Source organism: Acinonyx jubatus, chromosome A3, assembly GCF_027475565.1.
Source record: "Acinonyx jubatus isolate Ajub_Pintada_27869175 chromosome A3, VMU_Ajub_asm_v1.0, whole genome shotgun sequence".
Classification (NCBI taxonomy): domain Eukaryota; kingdom Metazoa; phylum Chordata; class Mammalia; order Carnivora; family Felidae; genus Acinonyx; species Acinonyx jubatus.
The window spans coordinates 96,129,624-96,135,477 of record NC_069388.1 but is presented as its reverse complement, the minus strand read 5'-3'; the positions used below and the strand labels follow the sequence as shown (position 1 = coordinate 96,135,477).

Here is a 5,854-nt window from a genome sequence, read left to right as displayed (position 1 = left end):
TATATGTATATATATGTATACATATATATGTATATATATATATATAAACACACACATATATACATACACATACATCTATATAATACATAATACATATTATATATACATATGTGTACATATTATACATAATAAACACACATATATGTACACATATATACATATGAAAACCATCACATTTTGTCAGGAGATCGTTTGGGGAAAAGAAAGATTTTTTTTTCCCAAAAGCCTTAATTAAAGCAGTTATTTGCCTATTTATAGCATAGCTGGGAAAAGTGCTAATGCTGTAGTTCTGACAAGGCTATAATGGAAATCCGTCCACCAATTAGTTCTGTTCTGCACAACAACATTATGTACAGAGCACAGAACCAACAGCAACCTAAATGAGTTATTCATTCATATCATTTATTCATTCAGTAAATAAATATTATTTATTCTGTGGAGCACATTTGGTTATTTCAGAAGGCAAAGTAGCTTAAACCGTTTCTATACTTCAGAAACTTACACTCTTGAAGAAAAATCCTATTAAATACAATTAAAACAGGAAGTAATAGGGTGTCTTTTCTTCTTTAGCTACATGTAGTAGGGACATACATTTGAATAAATGATATTAAATAATTACAGCTATCAGGGCGCCTGGGTGGCTCTGTGGGTTGAGCGTCCGACTTCAGCTCAGGTCATGATTTCATGGTTTGTGAGTTTGAGCCCCGTGTCGGGCTCTGTGCTGACAGCTCAGAGCCTGGAGCCTGCTTTGGATTCTGTGTCTCCCCATCTCTCAACCCCTCCCCTGTTCATGCTCTGTCTCTGTCTCTGTCTCTCAATAATAAGTAAATGTTAAAAAAATAAATTATTACAGCTATCACTTACTGATTTCTTAGTATATTGCAGGTGCTGTGAGAAATATTTTACATACATAAACCTAATGTTCCCAACAATTCTATGTATTTGAGATATTATCATCTCCATTTTACAAATAAAGGAAAGAAAGCATATGGTGTTTCAGTCACTGTTTCAAAATTAATATCTAGTATGTAAAGGATCATCATGCAAACCCAATTATCTGATAAAACAAGATTGTGGTATGTCAGAACCATAATGCACTAAGGACACAGGTTACTGAAATATGGAAGAAAGTGCCATTCCAACAGTCTTATCAGGGTAAGCTTCACAGAATAGGTAATATATGACAGGGACCTTGCAGGTGGTAGTGATAATTTCTGAAGAGGGAATCGGTATACCAGCCAAGGAAGTGTATGTGCAGAATCACGGGGAACTGAAAGAATGGTAACAGTTCCATTTTATTTAAGCAGAGAGTATTAGAAAATGACAGAGGGGAGGTTATAAAGCTGAGTCAGAGAAAGCTAACAAATACTTTTGTAAAGCTAACTAGGTTAGGACTCTATTATATAAGTAATAGTGAAACTATGAATGTCCTGTATATAGGGGAGCAACCTATATAAAATTTACTCTTCACAGAGTGGAGGGACCTGGATGATGAAGTAGGTGGCTCCTGAACTCCCCTGCTCCCACAAATGCACCAAATTTACACCAACACATACAGCAACCCCCTCTGAGAGAAATCCAGAAGCCAGGTGAGTGACTCTTACAGACTGAGTGAAAGAGAAAATAACCACATTGAAACAGGTAGGAAAGGCTGAGACACACTCTCACCATAAACTTCACCCCTGGCACATTGCCATATAACCAAAAGAAAACCAGTAAGTTTCAGCTTCTTCCTTAGGATCAAAGGGTTTGGACTGGACATCTAGCAGCACAACTTTTAAGGCGACCCAAGGGACAATCACCCTAAACACCTAGCTCTAAAAGCCAATAAGACACAAGTCCCACAGGACTAGAGCAAACAAAGAAGCAGTTCTTAAATGGGCATATGAGCATTCACTATGACTGTCCCCCATGCATCAGCAGAAAGGAAGCAGGGAAAACACCCATCCCCAAGTCTTTCCATTGAAGGAGTTTGATTGCATACTTGCTTCTGATTAACATGCTTTTAGGGGCTGGCTGTGATCCTCCCTGGAGCCCAGGGAAGCTGGTGGGCACTTCTCCACCTTTTCCCTCCAGCTCACTCCAACAATAAAGTCAAGTTGACAGTACTTCCCTGGAAGGAACTTGTGCACATACCTAGCACTCCAATTTTTATGGTTGTCACTCAAAGCATGGTACCCAAGTCACGCAGCTATGACAGCTCATGACTTAGATCCACAAGTCCCCTAGGACTACAGCAAACTAAGCACTTTGTAAATGCCTGAGAATTCAGCACCTAATCAGTATGCATCTAGGTGCTGACTGCAATCTTCCCCCTGGAGCCATAAACAGGTATTCCATCTCCTCACCTACAGGGAAACACAATTAACAGCTTGTACTAAATATGGTGCTCCCATGCTGACTGAAGCATTAGTCACAACAGCCAAGATATGAAAACAACCTAAGAGGCCATCAACAGATGAGTGAAGAAGATGTGATACACCACCCACCCCCCAACACACACACACACACACACACACACACACACACACACACACACACACACTTTTCAGCCTTAAAAATGAAGGAAATGCTGGCCTTTGCAACACCATGGGTGAACTTGGAGGACATTATTCAAAGTGATATAAGCCAGAGGAAAACAAATACCACATGATATTAATTATATATAAAATGTAATAAATAAATAAAGCAGTACTGATAACTCAAAAACAGAACAGAATGGTGTTTTCCAGGCATGGAAAGGTAAGGAAAATGAGTAGATGGTAAAAGGGTACTAACTTTAAGTTATAAAATAAATCAGGTCTGAAGGTCTAAAGGATGACATGGTGACTCTATTTGATAATACTCTATTGTTCCTGTATAATTAAAAATTGCTCGGGGTGCCTGGGTGGCTCAGAGACCCGAAATACCCATCCATATTGAATATGTGACTCATAATTAAAAATAATTTTAGCTCTAGGGGCACCTGGGTGGCTCAGTCAGTTAAGCATTCAACTTAGGCTCAGGTCATGATCTTGCAGTTTGTTACAGACCCATGTCGGGCTCTGTGCTGACAGCTCAGGGCCTGGAACCTGCTTCCCATTGTGTTGCCCTCTGTGTTTCTCTCTTTCTCTTTTTCTCTCAAAAATAAACGTTAAAAACATTTTAAAAAAGAATTTTAGCTCTGTATGTCATGACATGAATAGATACCCAGGATACATTTCTAAGAGATAAATAACACAATAAACTCCAACATTCATAAAATAACCAAAATTTTGTTTAAAAAAAAAAGAAAAAAAAAAAACAGGGTGCCTGGGTTGCTCAGTTGGTTCAGTGTCCGACTTCATCTCAGGTCATGATCTTGGGTCTGTGAGTTCGAAACCCGTGTCAGGCTCTGTGCTGACAGCTCAGAGCCTGGAGCTTGCTTCAGATTCTTTGCCTCCCTCTCTCTCTGCCCCTCCCCAAAAGCATGCTGTCTGTCTGTCTGTCTCTCTGTCTCTCTCTCTCTCAAAAATAAACAAATATTAAAAAATATTTTTAAAGAAAAACATTAGGGGCGCCTGGGTGGCTTGGTCGGTTAAGCATCCGACTTCGGCTCAGGTCATGATCTCACGGTCCGTGAGTTCGAGCCCGTGTCGGGCTCTGTGCTGACAGCTCAGAGCCTGGAGCCTGTTTCAGATTCTGTGTCTCCCTCTCTCTCTCTGACCCTCCCGCATTCATGCTCTGTCTCTCTCTGTCTCAAAAATAAACAAACATTAAAATAAATTTAAAAAAAAAGAAAAAAAGAAAAACATTAATAATGTAAAGTAAATTTACTAAAATTATTGAAGAAACGTTCATTTAGGCATGGTTATCTTCACTGAGGGTTATCCTTCAAGTGGACTTCAAAGAATTTAAAATTTTTCTACATTATATAATTCTATATTATTTGAATTTCTATAGCACTGATTATTTTTTAATCAGAGAAGAATGTAACATTTATAAAAGCTATTGATTCCCTTCTTACTCTGTGTAAGATAATGATAATAAGCCCTGTCCTGTCAAATTCACAGGTATGTAGCCCGGCTGAAATAAGATAACATACTAAAGTTCTCTGGCAAGTATAAAGTGCTCTGCTACTACCACACGAGGAGGCTCTTTGCCAGGAGTCAACAATGCTTGTGTTCTTGGGAAGAGAAAAGACTGTTGCCATGTCACATCTACCTTGTTATAGTTGCAGAATATAAATCCTTATTTCTGGATTGACACCAACTACTGAAGATAGTTGTTATGAAAGATTATCAAATTGTGAAGAACTGTTAACACACAATAAAATGCTACAAAAAATTACCATTTAAAGCATGAGAGTCAAGAGGAACTAGACTGAGGGATTCCAGAGAAGAGACTGAGAAAAATCTTACCTCTTTGAATAAATTTGTAGCCATATTTAAATAGCATAAATTTCTTCAATAAAGTTATTTTTTTTACCTTTTTGTCTCCTTTCTTTGTATCTTTACTCTTTCTTTCCCTCTCTCCTCCCTTTCTTCCTTCCTTTTTCCCCCATCTATCATTTGGCTATTTCTTTCTTTCTTTCTTTTTTTTTTTTTTGAAGTACAGCTGATACACATGGTTATATTAGATTCAGGTAGACAACATAGTGATTGATAATTTTATGCATTATTCAGTGCTCACCACAGCAAGTGCAAACTCACCATCTATCACCATCCCATGTTACTACAATATTATTAACTGTATTCCCTACACTCTGCTTTTCATCACCTTGACTTATTTTTTTTAATATTTTTAATGTTTATTTTTGAGAACTGCAGAGAGAGTGTGAAAGGAGGGAGGGGCAGAGAGATGGGGAGATCCAATGCAGGCTCTCTCCAGGCTCTGAGCTGTCAGCACAGAGCCCAATGCCGAGCTCAAACCCACGTACCGCTAGATCATGACCTGAGCCTAAGTTGGAGGCTTAACTGACTGAGCCACCCAGGCACCCTTTATATCCATCTCTATCTCTGTCTTTGTCTCTATCTCAATAGATAGATATATAATTCTTTTAATTGACATTTATTTTAGAACAGCAAGTTTGCACCTCTTAAGCCTTTTCATCTATTTCACCCATCCACCCCCATCTCCCCTCTGGCAACTACCGGTTTGTTCTATTTAAGAGATTGTAGTACACTTGAAATTAATAACACTGTATGTTCATTATACTTCAATTAAAAATAATACTTTAAAAAAGTCTTTGTTCATTTGTTTTGATTTTTAGATTCCACACAAAAATGAAATCAAAACCACAATGAGATATCATCTAATACCAGTCAAAATGGCTGGCATCAAAAAGACAAGAAGTAACAAGTGTTGAGGAAGATGGAGAGAAAAGGGAATCTTTGTGCATTGTTGGTGGGAAAGTAAATTGGCACAACCTTTGTAGAAAATAATATGAAGTTTCTCCAAAAAATTAAAAATAAAAATGCCATATGATCCAATAATTCCAGTACTGGGAATTTACCCAAAGAAAATGAAAATACACTAATTTGAAAAGATATCTGTACCCCTATGTTTATCTCAGCATTATTTAAAATAGCCAAGAAATGGAAGCAACTCAAATGTCCATCAATAGATGAATGGATGTGGCTTGCACACACACACACTGGATTATTATTGAGACACAAAGAAATCTTACCACTTGTGATAACATGGTGCACACAGAGAATATTATGCTAAATGAAATTAGTCAGACAAAGACAAATCTGAATAAAGTTCTTCCTAGCTAGTTTTTTTTTAAATCAGGATCTAATTAAGATTTAATTATTTCATTTAGTTGTCATGTCCCTTTTTTTATTTATTAATCTAGGAGTTTGCCCTATTTTAGTTATTTCTTTTTTTTCAG

The 5,854-nt window shown here is 37.4% G+C and overlaps 1 long non-coding RNA gene across 1 annotated transcript in view; it reads left to right on the top strand.

Annotated features, from left to right (window-relative positions):
• Nucleotides 1–5,636, top strand: part of LOC128311366 (uncharacterized) — a 16,367-nt gene extending 10,731 nt beyond the window's left edge. The window contains exons 2-3 of the long non-coding RNA XR_008289769.1: nucleotides 1,474–1,589; nucleotides 5,231–5,636. This is a non-coding gene — a long non-coding RNA (uncharacterized LOC128311366). The remainder of the gene's footprint in view (nucleotides 1–1,473; nucleotides 1,590–5,230) is intronic.
• Nucleotides 5,637–5,854: the final 218 nt, after the last annotated feature.